This window comes from Hyla sarda, chromosome 2 (assembly GCF_029499605.1).
Source record: "Hyla sarda isolate aHylSar1 chromosome 2, aHylSar1.hap1, whole genome shotgun sequence".
Classification (NCBI taxonomy): Eukaryota; Metazoa; Chordata; class Amphibia; order Anura; family Hylidae; genus Hyla; species Hyla sarda.
Genome location: NC_079190.1, coordinates 392206551 through 392222836, shown reverse-complemented (window position 1 = coordinate 392222836; position 16286 = coordinate 392206551). Strand labels below are relative to the sequence as shown.

The 16286-nt window shown below is 46.8% G+C and overlaps 1 long non-coding RNA gene across 2 annotated transcripts in view; it reads left to right on the top strand.

The window, feature by feature from the left end:
- The window catches only part of LOC130356748 (uncharacterized), a 44466-nt gene that overhangs the window by 2069 nt on the left and 26111 nt on the right, over positions 1–16286 (top strand). The window contains exon 2 of one of the 2 annotated variants that reach the window (XR_008888978.1): positions 1774–2006. The exons of the other annotated variant lie outside the window; for it this stretch is intronic. This is a non-coding gene — a long non-coding RNA (uncharacterized LOC130356748). The remainder of the gene's footprint in view (positions 1–1773; positions 2007–16286) is intronic. 2 annotated transcript variants of the gene reach the window in all.

The following is a 16286-nucleotide window of genomic DNA, read 5'->3' as shown; positions in this document are numbered from 1 at the left end:
GGATTTTAAACAGAGAGGTTATCCTACTAATCGCATTGCTAAACAAAGAGATAAAGTAAAAAATGACAGTTTTCATAAAACAAGAAGTGAGAATACTGAGAGGATTCCCCTGATTTCTATATGTAATGACTGTTCTGGTAAAATAGCACAAGTAATTAAAAAACAATGCCATCTAGTAAGTGAAAATTACCCTCATATTCAATCTTTTCAGGTACCACCATTGATGTCTTATCTTAGAGCCCCTAATTTAAGAGATCGTCTGGTTAAAACAGATGTGTCAACGGGAACTAGTAGCAAACAGAAGTATCTCACGGTACAGAAGAAAGGTTGTTTTCCTTGCTGCACATATGTAAATTGTAAATATATCCAAATGGGGAATAGATTTATATACCCTGTGACAGGCAAGGAATACAATATTAAATATTACTAGACTTGTAATTCGGATTTCATTATTTATGTATTAGGGTGCGTTCACACTACGGAATTCCCACGGAATTCCACGAGCGGAACTCCGCGGTGTGAACTTAAAACGATTCCGCCACTGAAATTGTTGCGCGCAAAGAAAGAACATGATTATTCTTTGCGCGGATTCCGCGAGCACTGCATAGCCGTCAAAGGTGACGGCTCAGTGCCCCGCGGCCCTAGCGTCGAAGTATTTATGGCGGCGGCTGCCAGGCGGAATCTCCGCTCACGGATTTCAGCGAGCAGAGATTCCACAGTGTGAATGCACCCTTATGGTGCCCCTGTAAGCTCCTTTACACAGGTGAAACAACATGTGACCAGATTGAATCAACATCGATTTAGTATCCATAAAAAAAGGGTAGATTTACCAGTATCTAAGGGGATAAGATGCCTGATCGCAAGGGGGGGGGGGCTGCCACTGGGGACCCCCGTGATCTTGCATGCAGCACCCCAGTTAAAATAAGTCCCCGGAGCATGTTCGCTCCGGGTCTGATTACCAGTGACCACGTGGCAGGCGGCGTGTGACGTCACACCTCCGCCCCCGTGTGACGTCACACTCCGTCCCTCAATGCAAGCCTATGGGAGGGGGCGTGACAGCTGTCCTTTGGATAGGGGATAAGATGTCTAAGCGCCAGAGTACCCCTTTAAAGTGGATATATACCTTGGTTACGATGAAGCCTAAAGGATTGAATGTTGAATTTAAAATGTACTATAAAATGTCCACTAGGTAAATGGATTGTTGCAATTTTATTGTTCTTGGATTAGCCTCAATTATGGTATATATGAAATACTATGCACTTTGGAATAGGGATACATGTTGGAACTATTGTATATGTATATTTGTTTTATCTTTACGAATGTACCCTCAGCTTTTATTAACACTGTATATACATGTTATGTTATGCGCTCCGGCAGCACACGCTGGCCGTGAGCGCATGGTCCCGTTACCTGCTGTTGCCGGCGGGGCTGGGACTCGCATCGTGGGACGCGCCCGCATGCGAGCCCCAGTCCGTCACTCACCTGGTGCTTCTGATGCCCCAGCCTCTGCCTCACTGCTCTGGCGCACGTGTCCCCGTCCCCTAGGACGCACGCACACTGGAGCTTTCAGATTTAAAGGTCCAGTGCGCTCATTAGTGTGATTCACCTGTGGCTCATTTATATATTCCTCCACCCTCCTCACTCCCCTGCGGGATCTTTGTTGCCTTGAGCCTGAGAGAAAGCATTCCTGTTTCTGCCTTGCCATGTATCTTATCCTTCGTATCTGACCTTACTTCTCTGCCATTCCGCCTGCCCTAACCTTCTGCTATCCAGACTACGAGCTGCCTTATCGCTCCTGTGCCTCGCATCTCCTCAGCCGTCTGTGTGGTCGAGCTGTGCCAGGGGTAGCGACCTGGGTGCCGCCTGCGCAGAAAGTCCATCCTGCTTTGCGGCAGGCTCTGATGAAAACCAGCGACATCTTAGATTCCGCTCCCTGGTATGGTCCAAGTCATCTGCCACACAGGTGCAGCGGATCTACATCCACCGGGGTTCCTGTCTTCTGAAATGTGAGTGTTACAAAACACACATGATTGAGCACTGTTTTTATACTTGTGATACTTGATTGTTATAATTTTTTATTAATTATACACTGTTTGTATGGGTTATTTAAGAGTCCTCTTAATTCACTGTGATTATGCTTGAGACGATGACGATGTGAGATAAATGAAACGTTGCACCTTGTATTTTGTGCTGAGGATGGAATAAACTTCACCTGAATTTGCCTTTACCGATGTGTGCTGCGATCCTTTCTGAATATATATATATTTACATACACTATATAAAAAGAAAGATAGGCCATATCTGACATGAAATCAGAATAAACTTTACCAATTTTAGGTTAATTAGGATTACCAAAATTATTCATATTTGCCAAATACCAGAATAATAAGAGAGAGAGATAATTTTTAAGCTATTTTTATTACTTTCTGCAAAGTCAAAAGTTTACATACACTAGGATTACTATGCCTTTAAACAATTTGGGACAGCCCATATGATGTCATGTCTTTGGAAGCTTCTGATTGGCAACATATCAGATAATTAGAGACTCACCTGTGGATTTATTTTAATGCACACCAGAAACACATGGCTAATGTCTTTAGACTTTCACATGATGTTACACACTGAAGCAAAGATCAGAAAGAGAATTGTGAACTTGCAAAAGTCTGGATCACCCTTGGGTGCAATTTCTAGGAGCCTCGTTTATCTGTACAAACATGTATATGCAAGTACAAACAAGATGGGAATGTCAAGCCATCATATCGCTCAGGAAGGAGATAGGTTCTGTGTCAAAGAGATGAACATTCTTTGGTCATATCAACCCAAGAACAAAAGCAAAAGACCTTGTGAAAATACTGGTGGAATCTGGTAACATTGTGTCATTATCCACAGTGAAACTGTATCAACATGGGCTGAAAGGCCACTCAGCCAGGAAGAAGCCATTACTCCAAAAGAAACATATAAAAGCCAGATTAAAGAAAAACTGTCAGCTTTCTCCCCCCGCACTAACCAGTGGTACTGGTTGATAGTGCGGGGACGCTGATCAGTTTGGTCCTTACCATGCCCGGATCCGCCGCGCCGTTTGGCCGTAATCTTCTATTTTCAGAATATGCAAATGAGGTGCTAACTGGCACCGGCCGGGTTAACTTGCACTCTGACGTCAGTGCCGCTGGCTCATCAATATTATTCCCTTCTCTCTTTATTACAGAGCGGGGAGAAGAGGGAGAGGCAGAGGGAGGGGAGGAATATTGATGAGCTGGGCAGCGCTGCGGCCAGCGGCACTGACGTCAGAGTGCCAGTAAGCACCTAATTTGCATATTCCGAAAATAGAATATTAAGGCCGAACGGCGCGGCGGATCCGGGCAAGGCAAGGACCAAACTGATCAGCGGCCCCCGCACTACCAGCCAGTACTGCTGGTTAGTGCGGGGGGAGAAAGCTGACAGTTTTCCTTCAATGTTTGCAAATGCACACAGGAACAAGACATACATTTTTGGAGACATGTCTTGTGGTCTGACAAAACTTAAATTGAACTGTTTGGCCATAATGATCATCATTACTTTTAGAGGAAAAAGGGAGAAGATTGGAAGCCTAAGAACGCCATCCCAACTGTGAAACACAGGGGTGGCAGCATCATGTTGTGGGGTTGGTTTGCTGCAGGAGGGACTGGTGCACTTCACAAAATAGATGGCATCATGAGAAAAGAAGATTTTGTGGCAATTCTTAAGCTACATCTCAAGACATCAGCCAGGAAGTTAAAGATTGGGTAGAAATCAGTCTTCCAAATGGACAATGACCCAAAGCATAAAGCCAAACTGGTTACAAAGTAGCTTAACCCCTTAACGACGAAGGACGTATATTTACGTCCTCCGCCGGCTCCCACGGTGTCCCCGCGTCATATCGCGTCGGTCCCGGCGGCTATCAACGGCCGGGACCCGCGGCTAATACAGGACATCACCGATCGCGATGATGCCCTGTATTGACCCTTCAGACGCGGTGATCAAAGCTGACCGCTGCGTCTGAAGTGAAAGTAACCAGGCTGCTCAGTCGGGCTGTTCGGGACCACCGCGGTGAAATCGCGGCGTCCCGAACAGCTTACAGGACACCGGGAGGGACCTTACCTGCCTCCTTGGTGTCCGATCGACGAATGACTGCTCCATGCCTGAGATCCAGGCAGGAGCAGTCAAAGCGCCGATAACACTGATCACAGGCGTGTCAATACACGCCAGTGATCAGCATGAGAGATCAGTGTGTGCAAAAAAAAAAGTGTTAATAATGGTCATTTAACCCCTTCCCTAATAAAAGTTTGAATCACCCCCCTTTTCCCATAAAAAAAATTAAACAGTGTAAATAAAAATAAACATATGTGGTATCGCCGCATGCGTAAATGTCCGAATTATAAAAATATATCGTTAATTAAATCGCACGGTCAATGGCGTATGCGCAAAAAAAATTCCAAAGTCCAAAAAAGCGTATTTTTGGTCACTTTTTATACCATTAAAAAATGAATAAAAAGTGATCAAAAAGTCTGATCAAAACAAAAATGGTACCGATAAAAACTTCAGCTCACGGTGCAAAAAATGAGCCCCCATAACGCCCTGTGTGTGGAAAAATAAAAAAGTAATAGGGGTCAGAAGATGACATTTTTAAACGTATACATTTTCCTGCATGTAGTTATGATTTTTTCCAGAAGTACGACAAAATCAAACCTATATAAGTAGGGTATCATTTTAACCGTATGGACCTACAGAATAATGATAAGGTGTCATTTTTACCGAAATATGCACTGCGTAGAAACGGAAGCCCCCAAAATTAACAAAATAGCTTTTTTTCTTCGATTTTGTCGCACAATGATTTTTTTTTCCGTTTCGCCGTGAATTTTTGGGTAAAATGACTAATGGTGATGCAAAAAATAAGCCATAATATGGATTTTTTGGTAGAAAATTTAAAGGGTTATGATTTTTAAAAGGTGAGGAGGAAGAAACGAAAGTGCAAAAACTGAAAAACCCTGCGTCCTTAAAGGGTAGCTCCCACCATCCTATTTTTTTTTCTGTCCCTGCCTATTGCCAATCTATCCCTATCCCCCTCCCTGCTTTTAATTTTCTTTTTACTATATTAAAAATAACTTCATGTCTGTCTGGTAGTGTGCGCACTACCAGGCAGACTTCCCCAGCAGGCACCACGTCACTGATGCCTGCTGGGGACAACACTTCCGCCCTTAGTTTATCTACACAGGGTGCCTCCAGCTGTTTCACCACTACAACTCCCAGCTTCCCCTGACATCTATAGGCTGTCAGGGTATGCTGGGAGTTGTAGTAGTGAAACAGCTGGAGGCACCCTGTGTAGATAAACTATAAGTTAGTGCCATGCGGCGCTGCGGCCCGTTCCCTCCGTCAAAGCCCCCCCATACCCCGTTCCCTCCATCACAATCACAACCCCCCCACCCGCCCACATACCCCGTTCCCTCCATCACAACCCCCCCCCCTGCCCGCATACCCCGTTCCCTCTTACTTACAGATACTGCAGAGTCCGGCAGCGGACGTTTAGGGGCAGCGGCGGCGATGACACGTGCGGGAGGAGTGGCCTCCCAGCCAGTGGCCGGGGAGCTAATGCGCTCGCTCCTGCCTGTCTGATTGGCAGGGAGCGAGAGCAGCCTAAATGAAAAAGGACTGATTGCCAGTCCAAGATCAGTCCTTTTTCAGGCGGGACATCACGCCAGGCTGCAGCCGGTCACTAGGAGGGAGACCCCTAGTGGCCAGTTTTCAAATGTAAATTACACCATGTTAATAAAAAAAAAATAATGAAACTATATTAGAGATATGTTGTAGTACATATGTACTACAACATATAAAAAAAAAGTTGGTGACAGTGCCTGTCACGATGCCGGCTGGCAGGTAGTGGATCCTCTGTGCCAGAGAGGGATTGGCGTGGACCGTGCTAGTGGATCGGTTCTAAGTCACTACTGGTTTTCACCAGAGCCCGCCGCAAAGCGGGATGGTCTTGCTGCGGCGGTAGTGACCAGGTCGTATCCACTAGCAACGGCTCAACCTCTCTGGCTGCTGAAGATAGGCGCGGTACAAGGGAGTAGACAGAAGCAAGGTCGGACGTAGCAGAAGGTCGGGGCAGGCAGCAAGGATCGTAGTCAGGGGCAACGGCAGGAGGTCTGGAACACAGGCTAGGAACACACAAGGAAACGCTTTCACTGGCACGATGGCAACAAGATCCGGCAAGGGAGTGCAGGGGAAGTGAGGTGATATAGGGAAGTGCACAGGTGATAACACTAATTGGAACCACTGCGCCAATCAGCGGCGCAGTGGCCCTTTAAATCGCAAAGACCCGGCGCGCGCGCGCCCTAGGGAGTGGGGCCGCGCGCGCCGGGACAGGACTGACGGAGAGCGAGTCAGGTACGGGAGCCGGGGTGCGCATCGCGAGCGGGCGCTACCCGCATCGCGAATCGCATCCCGGCTGGAGGCGGTATCGCAGCGCCCCGGGTCAGTGGATCTGACCGGAGCGCTGCAGTGAGGAGAGTGTAGCGAGCGCTCCGGGGAGGAGCGGGGACCCGGAGCGCTCGGCGTAACAGTACCCCCCCCCTTGGGTCTCCCCCTCTTCTTAGAGCCTGAGAACCTGAGGAGCAGACTTTTGTCTAGGATATTGTCCTCAGGTTCCCAGGATCTCTCTTCAGGACCACAACCCTCCCAATCCACCAAAAAAAAGGTTTTCCCTCTGACCTTTTTGGATGCTAAAATCTCTTTGACGGAGAAGATGTCCGAGGAGCCGGAAACAGGAGTGGGAGGAACAGATTTGGGAGAGAAACGGTTAATGACAAGTGGTTTAAGGAGAGAAACGTGAAAGGCATTAGGAATACGAAGAGAAGGAGGAAGAAGAAGTTTGTAAGAGACAGGATTAATCTGGCACAAAATTTTGAAAGGACCAAGGTAGCGTGGTCCCAACTTATAGCTAGGGACACGGAAGCGGACATATTTAGCGGAGAGCCATACCTTGTCTCCAGGGGAAAAAATGGGAGGGGCTCTTCTTTTCTTATCCGCGAATTTCTTCATGCGTGATGAAGCCTGTAAGAGAGAATTTTGGGTCTCTCTCCATATGATGGAAAGATCACGAGAAATTTCATCCACAGCGGGCAGACCAGAGGGCAAGGGGGTAGGGAGGGGGGGAAGAGGGTGACGGCCGTACACCACGAAAAATGGGGATTTGGAGGAAGATTCAGAGACTCTGAAATTATACGAGAATTCGGCCCAAGGTAGAAGATCTGCCCAGTCATCCTGGCGGGAGGAAACAAAATGTCGTAAATAATCACCCAAGACCTGGTTAATTCTTTCTACTTGTCCATTGGATTGAGGATGATATGCAGAAGAAAAATTTAATTTAATCTTGAGTTGTTTACAGAGAGCCCTCCAGAATTTAGACACGAATTGGACGCCTCTATCCGAGACGATCTGCGTAGGCAACCCGTGAAGACGAAAAATGTGTACAAAAAATTGTTTAGCCAACTGAGGCGCTGAAGGAAGACCAGGAAGAGGGATGAAATGTGCCATTTTGGAGAATCGATCAACGACCACCCAAACAACAGTGTTGCCACGGGATGGGGGTAAGTCAGTAATAAAATCCATACCAATCAGAGACCAAGGCTGTTCGGGGACAGGCAGAGGATGAAGAAAACCAGCGGGCTTCTGGCGAGGAGTCTTATCCCGGGCACAGACAGTACAGACCCGCACAAAGTCCACCACATCTGTCTCTAGGGTTGGCCACCAATAGAAGCGAGAGATGAGTTGCACAGATTTCTTGATGCCCGCATGACCTGCGAGATGGGAGGAGTGACCCCATTTGAGGATTCCGAGGCGTTGGCGTGGAGAAACAAAGGTCTTTCCTGGAGGAGTTTGCCTGATGGAGGCAGGAGAAGTGGAAATCAGGCAGTCAGGAGGAATGATGTGTTGCGGAGAGAGCTCTACTTCCGAGGCATCCGAGGAACGAGAGAGAGCATCGGCCCTAATGTTCTTGTCGGCAGGCCGAAAGTGAATTTCAAAATTAAATCGGGCAAAGAACAGAGACCACCTGGCCTGGCGAGGATTCAGCCGTTGGGCAGACTGGAGGTAGGAGAGGTTCTTGTGATCGGTGTAAATAATAACTGGAAATCTTGATCCCTCCAGCAGATGCCTCCATTCCTCAAGTGCTAATTTAATGGCTAGAAGCTCTCGATCCCCGATGGAGTAGTTCCTCTCCGCAGGAGAGAAGGTCCTAGAAAAAAAACCACAAGTAACAGCATGCCCGGAAGAATTTTTTTGTAGAAGGACAGCTCCAGCTCCCACTGAGGAGGCATCAACCTCCAATAGGAAGGGTTTAGAAGGGTCAGGTCTGGAGAGCACGGGAGCCGAAGAAAAGGCAGACTTGAGCCGTTTAAAGGCGTCTTCCGCTTGAGGAGGCCAAGACTTGGGATCGGCATTTTTTTTGGTTAAAGCCACGATAGGAGCCACAACGGTAGAAAAATGTGGAATAAATTGCCTGTAATAATTGGCGAACCCCAAAAAACGTTGGATGGCACGGAGTCCGGAGGGGCGTGGCCAATCTAGGACAGCAGAGAGTTTGTCTGGATCCATTTGTAGTCCCTGGCCAGAGACCAAGTATCCTAGGAAAGGAAGAGATTGGCATTCAAACAGACATTTCTCTATTTTGGCATAGAGTTGATTGTCACGAAGTCTCTGAAGAACCATACGGACATGCTGGCGGTGTTCTTCTAGATTGGCAGAAAAAATCAGGATATCGTCCAGATATACAACAACACAGGAGTATAGGAGATCACGAAAAATTTCATTAACAAAGTCTTGGAAGACGGCAGGGGCGTTGCACAGGCCAAAGGGCATGACCAGATACTCAAAGTGTCCATCTCTGGTGTTAAATGCCGTTTTCCATTCATCCCCCTCTCTGATGCGGATGAGATTATAAGCACCTCTTAAGTCCAGTTTGGTAAAAATGTGGGCACCTTGGAGGCGATCAAAGAGTTCAGAGATGAGGGGTAGGGGGTAGCGGTTCTTAACCGTGATTTTATTAAGACCGCGGTAGTCAATGCAAGGACGTAGAGAGCCATCTTTTTTGGACACAAAGAAAAATCCGGCTCCGGCAGGAGAGGAGGATTTACGGATAAAGCCCTTTTTTAAATTTTCCTGGACGTATTCAGACATGGCAAGAGTCTCTGGGACGGACAGAGGATAGATTCTGCCCCGGGGTGGAGTAGTGCCCGGGAGGAGGTCGATAGGACAATCATAAGGCCTGTGAGGAGGTAGAGTCTCAGCTTGTTTTTTGCAAAAAACATCCGCAAAGTCCATATAGGCCTTAGGGAGACCGGTTACAGGAGGAACCACAGAGTCACGGCAAGGGTTACTGGAAACCGGTTTTAGGCAGTCCTTGGAACAAGAGGGCCCCCAACTCTTGATCTCCCCAGTGGACCAATCCAGGGTTGGGGAATGAAGTTGAAGCCAGGGAAGTCCAAGGAGAATTTCAGAAGTGCAATTGGGGAGGACCAAAAGTTCAATCCTCTCGTGATGAGATCCGATGCACATTAGAAGGGGCTCCGTGCGGAAACGTATGGTACAGTCCAATCTTTCATTGTTTACACAATTGATGTAGAGGGGTCTGGCGAGACTGGTCACCGGGATGTTGAACCTGTTGACGAGAGAGGCCAAAATAAAATTTCCTGCAGATCCGGAGTCCAAGAAGGCCACAGTAGAGAAGGAGAAGGCAGAGGCAGATATCCGCACAGGCACAGTAAGACGTGGAGAAGCAGAGTAGACATCAAGGACTGTCTCACCTTTGTGCGGAGTCAGCGTACGTCTTTCCAGGCGGGGAGGACGGATAGGACAATCCTTCAGGAAGTGTTCGGTACTAGCACAGTACAGGCAGAGATTCTCCATGCGGCGTCGTATCCTCTCTTGAGGTGTCAGGCGAGACCGGTCGACCTGCATAGCCTCCACGGCGGGAGGCACAGGAACAGATTGCAGGGGACCAGAGGAGAGAGGAGCCGGGGAGAAGAAACGCCTCGTGCGAACAGAGTCCATATCCTGGCGGAGCTCCTGACGCCTTTCAGAAAAACGCATGTCAATGCGAGTGGCTAGGTGAATGAGTTCATGTAGATTAGCAGGGATTTCTCGTGCGGCCAGAACATCTTTAATGTTGCTGGATAGGCCTTTTTTAAAGGTCGCGCAGAGGGCCTCATTATTCCAGGATAATTCTGAAGCAAGAGTACGGAATTGTACGGCATACTCGCCAACGGAAGAATTACCCTGGACCAGGTTCAACAGGGCAGTCTCAGCAGAAGAGGCTCGGGCAGGTTCCTCAAAGACACTTCGAATTTCCGAGAAGAAGGAGTGTACAGAGGCAGTGACGGGGTCATTGCGGTCCCAGAGCGGTGTGGCCCAAGACAGGGCTTTTCCAGACAGAAGGCTGACTACGAAAGCCACCTTAGACCTTTCAGTGGGAAACTGGTCCGACATCATCTCCAAGTGCAATGAACATTGGGAAAGAAAGCCACGGCAAAACTTAGAGTCCCCATCAAATTTATCCGGCAAGGATAGTCGTAGTCCAGAAGCGGCCACTCGCTGCGGAGGAGGTGCAGGAGCTGGCGGAGGAGATGATTGCTGAAGCTGTGGTAGTAACTGCTGTAGCATAACGGTCAGTTGAGACAGCTGTTGGCCTTGTTGCGCTATCTGTTGTGACTGCTGGGCGACCACCGTGGTGAGGTCAGCGACAACTGGCAGAGGAACTTCAGCGGGATCCATGGCCGGATCTACTGTCACGATGCCGGCTGGCAGGTAGTGGATCCTCTGTGCCAGAGAGGGATTGGCGTGGACCGTGCTAGTGGATCGGTTCTAAGTCACTACTGGTTTTCACCAGAGCCCGCCGCAAAGCGGGATGGTCTTGCTGCGGCGGTAGTGACCAGGTCGTATCCACTAGCAACGGCTCAACCTCTCTGGCTGCTGAAGATAGGCGCGGTACAAGGGAGTAGACAGAAGCAAGGTCGGACGTAGCAGAAGGTCGGGGCAGGCAGCAAGGATCGTAGTCAGGGGCAACGGCAGGAGGTCTGGAACACAGGCTAGGAACACACAAGGAAACGCTTTCACTGGCACGATGGCAACAAGATCCGGCAAGGGAGTGCAGGGGAAGTGAGGTGATATAGGGAAGTGCACAGGTGATAACACTAATTGGAACCACTGCGCCAATCAGCGGCGCAGTGGCCCTTTAAATCGCAAAGACCCGGCGCGCGCGCGCCCTAGGGAGCGGGGCCGCGCGCGCCGGGACAGGACTGACGGAGAGCGAGTCAGGTACGGGAGCCGGGGTGCGCATCGCGAGCGGGCGCTACCCGCATCGCGAATCGCATCCCGGCTGGAGGCGGTATCGCAGCGCCCCGGGTCAGTGGATCTGACCGGAGCGCTGCAGTGAGGAGAGTGTAGCGAGCGCTCCGGGGAGGAGCGGGGACCCGGAGCGCTCGGCGTAACAGTGCCCATTTAAGGGGTTAAGGATAACAAAGCCAATGTTTTGGAGTGGCCATCACAAAGCCCTGATCTCAATCCTAATGAAAATTGATTGGCAAAGCTGAAAAGGCAAGTATGAGTAAGGCGTCCTACAAACATGGCTCAATTACATCAGTTCTTTCAGTAGGAATGGGCTAAAATTCCCATTCCTTGTGGAAGGTTATCCAAAACGATTTACCCAAGTCATACAGTTTAATCCCTTAGGGACTAATTTTCACCTTAAGGACCCTTTTTTGCAATTCTCACCACTTTCATTTTATGCATTAATAACTGTGAGATGCTTTTACCTTTTATTCTGATTCCGAGAAAGTATTTTCATGGCAGATTCTACTTTAACATAGTGGTAAATTTTTGTCGTTACTTGCATCCTTTCTTGGTGAAAAATCCCAAAATTTGATGAAAATTTAAACTTTCTACTTGTAAGAAAATGGACATTCCAAATAAATTACATATTGATTCACAAATACAATGGGGGGTATTTATCATGCGTTTTACTCCAGTTTGTCGGTGGTTCTTTGGCGCATATGTCTTGCGTCTTTGTGGTTTTGCGACTTTGCTTGCGACAATCGGTTTCCGTCATAACTCATGTTGAACCGAAAGGTAGCGCGGCATAGCTACTTTGGCTGCAGTAGAAGCAAATTTATTATCTGCGACAATCCTAGTTTGGCGCAAAGTGTTTTTTCCCGCAACTTAGGCTCATCGGGCCGCCATGAAATTACATGTCCAGGAAATCGCCTAAATCTGCCCTCTCCACATAACCCTTATTTGTGTTAAACTGGCAAACCATAAAGCTCTCTAGGTACCCCATTAAGCAAGATGCAATGTTAAAGGTTGGCGTTTTTGCATGACTTGAGGGATATGTGTTTCAGATATATGTATATTTCTTTTTCATTGCCTAGAATTGAATCTTTTTTTGGTACAAATGTATCTAATTCCTTAAATAGCGTAAAATATACCGTATTTATCGGCGTATAACACGCACTTTTTAGGCTAAAATTTTTAGCCTAAAGTCTATGTGCGTGTTATACGCCGATACACCCCCAGGAAAGGCAGGGGGAGAGAGGCCTTCGCTGCCCGCTTCTCTCCCCCTGCCTTTCCTCCGGCGTGCGTCCCCTGCGTCGTTGCTATGCACCGCGCGGCGCACTGACGTCATGCGCCGCGCTGTGCAGCGCATAGCAACGACGCAGGGGACGCACGCCGGAGGCCTGCAGCAGCGCGGACCCGACCCAGGTAATTATGCTGCCCCTTCTCTCCCCCTGGCTGTCGGCGCCGCTTCTCTCCCCCTGGCTATCGGCGCCGGCAATGGGGCGCCGGCACCGATAGTCAGGGGGACAGAACGGGCAGCGGCGCCGATAGCCAGCGGGAGAGAAGGGCCGGCAGCAGGGCTCTAGACCCCAGGAAAGGCAGGGGGAGAGAAGCGGGCAGCAACGGCCTCTCTCCCCCTGCCTTTCCTGGGGGTATATCGGGGTATACACGCGCACACACGCACCCTCATTTTACCATGGATATTTGGGTAAAAAACTTTTTTTACCCAAATATCCTTGGTAAAATGAGGGTGCGTGTTATAGGCCGGTGCGTGGTATACCCCGATAAATACGGTAGTTTCTTTTTGCTCTCCATGTTTAATTATTAATCCAAATTTCAATATACATATATACATCTATTTCTTAGGAGATATATTAATATTTCTCGATAAATATATTTTGGTCAATTAAGAAAGTTGTAGATCTAGCTTTCTCTCTCTCTCTATCTATCTCTAAATATATATATACTTATATATATATGGTGTTACATATCAATTGAGAAAATGTGATGTGTCCTAGGCTGGCTTCACCATCTTAGGTTTCTCATCAGCCCCATTTACATACGTGATGACTGTGGAATGGTCATATAATAAAAAAAAAATACATATATTAAATTATAATTAAAAAAAAATTAAAAAAGAGCAAAGAAGGTCGTTAGGGAAGAACAGCTAACAGGCAAATTAGCGAGTGACATGCTTAATATAACAAACATTACATGTTGCAAACCAACAAGCTTCATTAACAAACGAATTCCTACCGAAACACACGATAAAAAGCAGCAAAGAATGTAGTTTAGAAGCGCGGGAGTTCTGGCGGCCGTTCCTGACTGGAAAACGCGGTCTAATGTGGTTTTCGGGACTTGCGCCAAAGTTATTAACTGACGTGCGACAATTGATAAATTTGGCGCACGTCCGTGAAAAACAACGCAAAAAAAAGGAGGGTAAAATATGACAACAAGGCACAGCAGCTATTGATAAATACCCCCCAATATGTCTATTTTATGTTGGCATCATAAAGTTGACATGTTTTTACTTTTTGAAGACATAGCTTCAAAGTATAGCAGCAATTTTCAAAATTTTCACCAAAAATTCAAAATATGAATTTTTCAGGGACCAGTTAAGTTTGAAGTGGATTCGAGGGGCCTTTCTGTGGGAAATACCCCTTAAATGAACCCATTATAGAAACTACACGCCTCAAAGTATTCAAAATGACATTCAGAAAGTTTGCTAACCCTTTAGGTGTTTAACAGGAATAGCAGTAAAGTGAAGGAGAAAATTCAAAATTTTCATTTTTCACACTCGCATGCTCATGTAGAGCCATTTTTTTTATTTTTACAAGGGGTAAAAGGAGGATATATCTCATGTGAATGTTAAGTGTTTTGCGAGCGCAGTAGAGGGCTCAGAAGGGAAAGAGTGGGATTTTGGAGAGTGAATTATACTGAAATGGTTTTTGGGGGGCATTTCACAATTAAGAAAACCCTTTGGTGCCAGAACAGCAATAAAGAATACTATTTTGGAAACTACACCCCTCAAGGAACGTAACAAGGAGTACAGTGAGCCTTAACACCCCATAGGTGTTTGATGGATTTTCGTTAAAGTCGGATGTGTAAATGAAATAATTTTTTTTTTACTAAAATGCAGTTTTCTCCCCAAATTTAACATTTTTACAAGGGGAAAGAGGAGAAAATGCCCCCCAAAATTTGTAAATACCCCATGTATGGAAATACCCCATGTGTGGACGTCAAGTGCTCTGCTGGTGCACTACAATGCTCAGAAGAGAAGGAGTCACATTTGGCTTTTGGAAAGCAAATTTTGCTGATATGATTTGGGGGGGGCATGTCGCATTTAGGAAGCCCCTATGTGCCAGAACAGTCCATCTCCAGAGATCTAGATTTGCCTTTGTCCACAGTGCGCAACATTATCAAGAAGTTTGCAACAACCCATGGCATTGTAGCTAATCTCCCTGGGCGTGGACGGAAGAGAAAAATTGATGAAAGGTGTCAACGCAGGATAGTCCGGATGGTGTATAAGCAGCCCCAAACAAGTTCCAAAGATATTCAAGCTGTTCTGCAGGCTCAGGGAGCATCAGTGTCAGCGAGAACTATCCGTCGACATTTAAATTAAATGAAACGCTATGGCAGGAGACCCAGGAGGACCCCACTGCTGACACAAAGACATAAAAAAGCAAGACTACATTTTGCCAAAATGAACTTGAATAAGCCAAAATCCTTCTGGGGAAACGTCTTGTGGATAGATGAACCCAAGACAGAGCTTTTTGGTAAAGCCCATCATTCTACTGTTTACCAAAAACGGAATCAGGCCTACAAAGAAAAGAAAACAGTACCTACAGTGAAATATAGTGGAGGTGCAATGATGTTTTTGGGGTTGTTTTGCTGCAACTGGCACTGGGTGCCTTGAATGTGTGCAAGGTATAATGAAATCTGAGGATTACCAATGGATATTGGGTCACACTGTACAGCCCAGCGTCAGAAAGCTGGGTTTGCTTCCGAGATCTTGGGTCTTTGAGCAGCACAATGACCCCAAACATACGTCAAAATGTCAAAACAATGGCAACAAAGCACTGGAGAGTTCTGAAGTGACCAGCAATGAGTCCAAATCTAAATTCCATTGAACACCTGTGGAGAGATCTTAAAATTGCTGTTGAGTAAAGGTTCCCTTCCTATAAGAGAGACCTGGAGCATTTTGCAAAGAAAGAGTGGTCCAACATTCCGGCTGAGAGGTGTAAGAAGCTTATTGATGGTTATAGGAAGCAACTCATTTAAGTTATTTTTTTCCAAAGGGTATGCAACCAAATATTTAAGTTAAGGGTGCCAATAGTTTTGTCCAGACCATTTTTGGAGTTTGGTGTGACATTATGTCCATTTTTGCTTGTTTTCCTCCCTTTTTTGGTTTAGTTCCATTACACACAAAGGGAATAAACATGTGTATAGCAAAATGTGTTACTGCAATCCTTTTCTGTAAGAAATACTTCATTTTCTAGAAAAATTTCAGGGGTGCCAACATTTACAGCCATGACTGTATATCTATGCTGAGAAGCACAGGATCATTGTCCAAGATATAGACTCTTCTATGTCTATTTTTCTACACTGATGTTTCATTGCGAGTATTATCCCCACTTTCTTTTTTGTTTTACTTGGTCAGCACTCTGCCCCACCCATTTAGCCTAGGCCTATTTAATTGGAAACTGACCTGCCAAGAACAGGGATGCCAAAGTATACTGGGACACACTTCTGTGGTCCCCATTCACTTCAGTTTCCTGAACGGTGGTTACTGACTAAATTGGGATCATTGAAATTAAAAGGGCCTACTTCAGTGTGTCCCAGTATACATTGACATGCCTGTTATGATATAATCCGACCTATAGCTGGGACATGCTGCATTAACACAGTGTGAATCTAGCCTAACATAAGCTTTTTTTTTTGTTTTT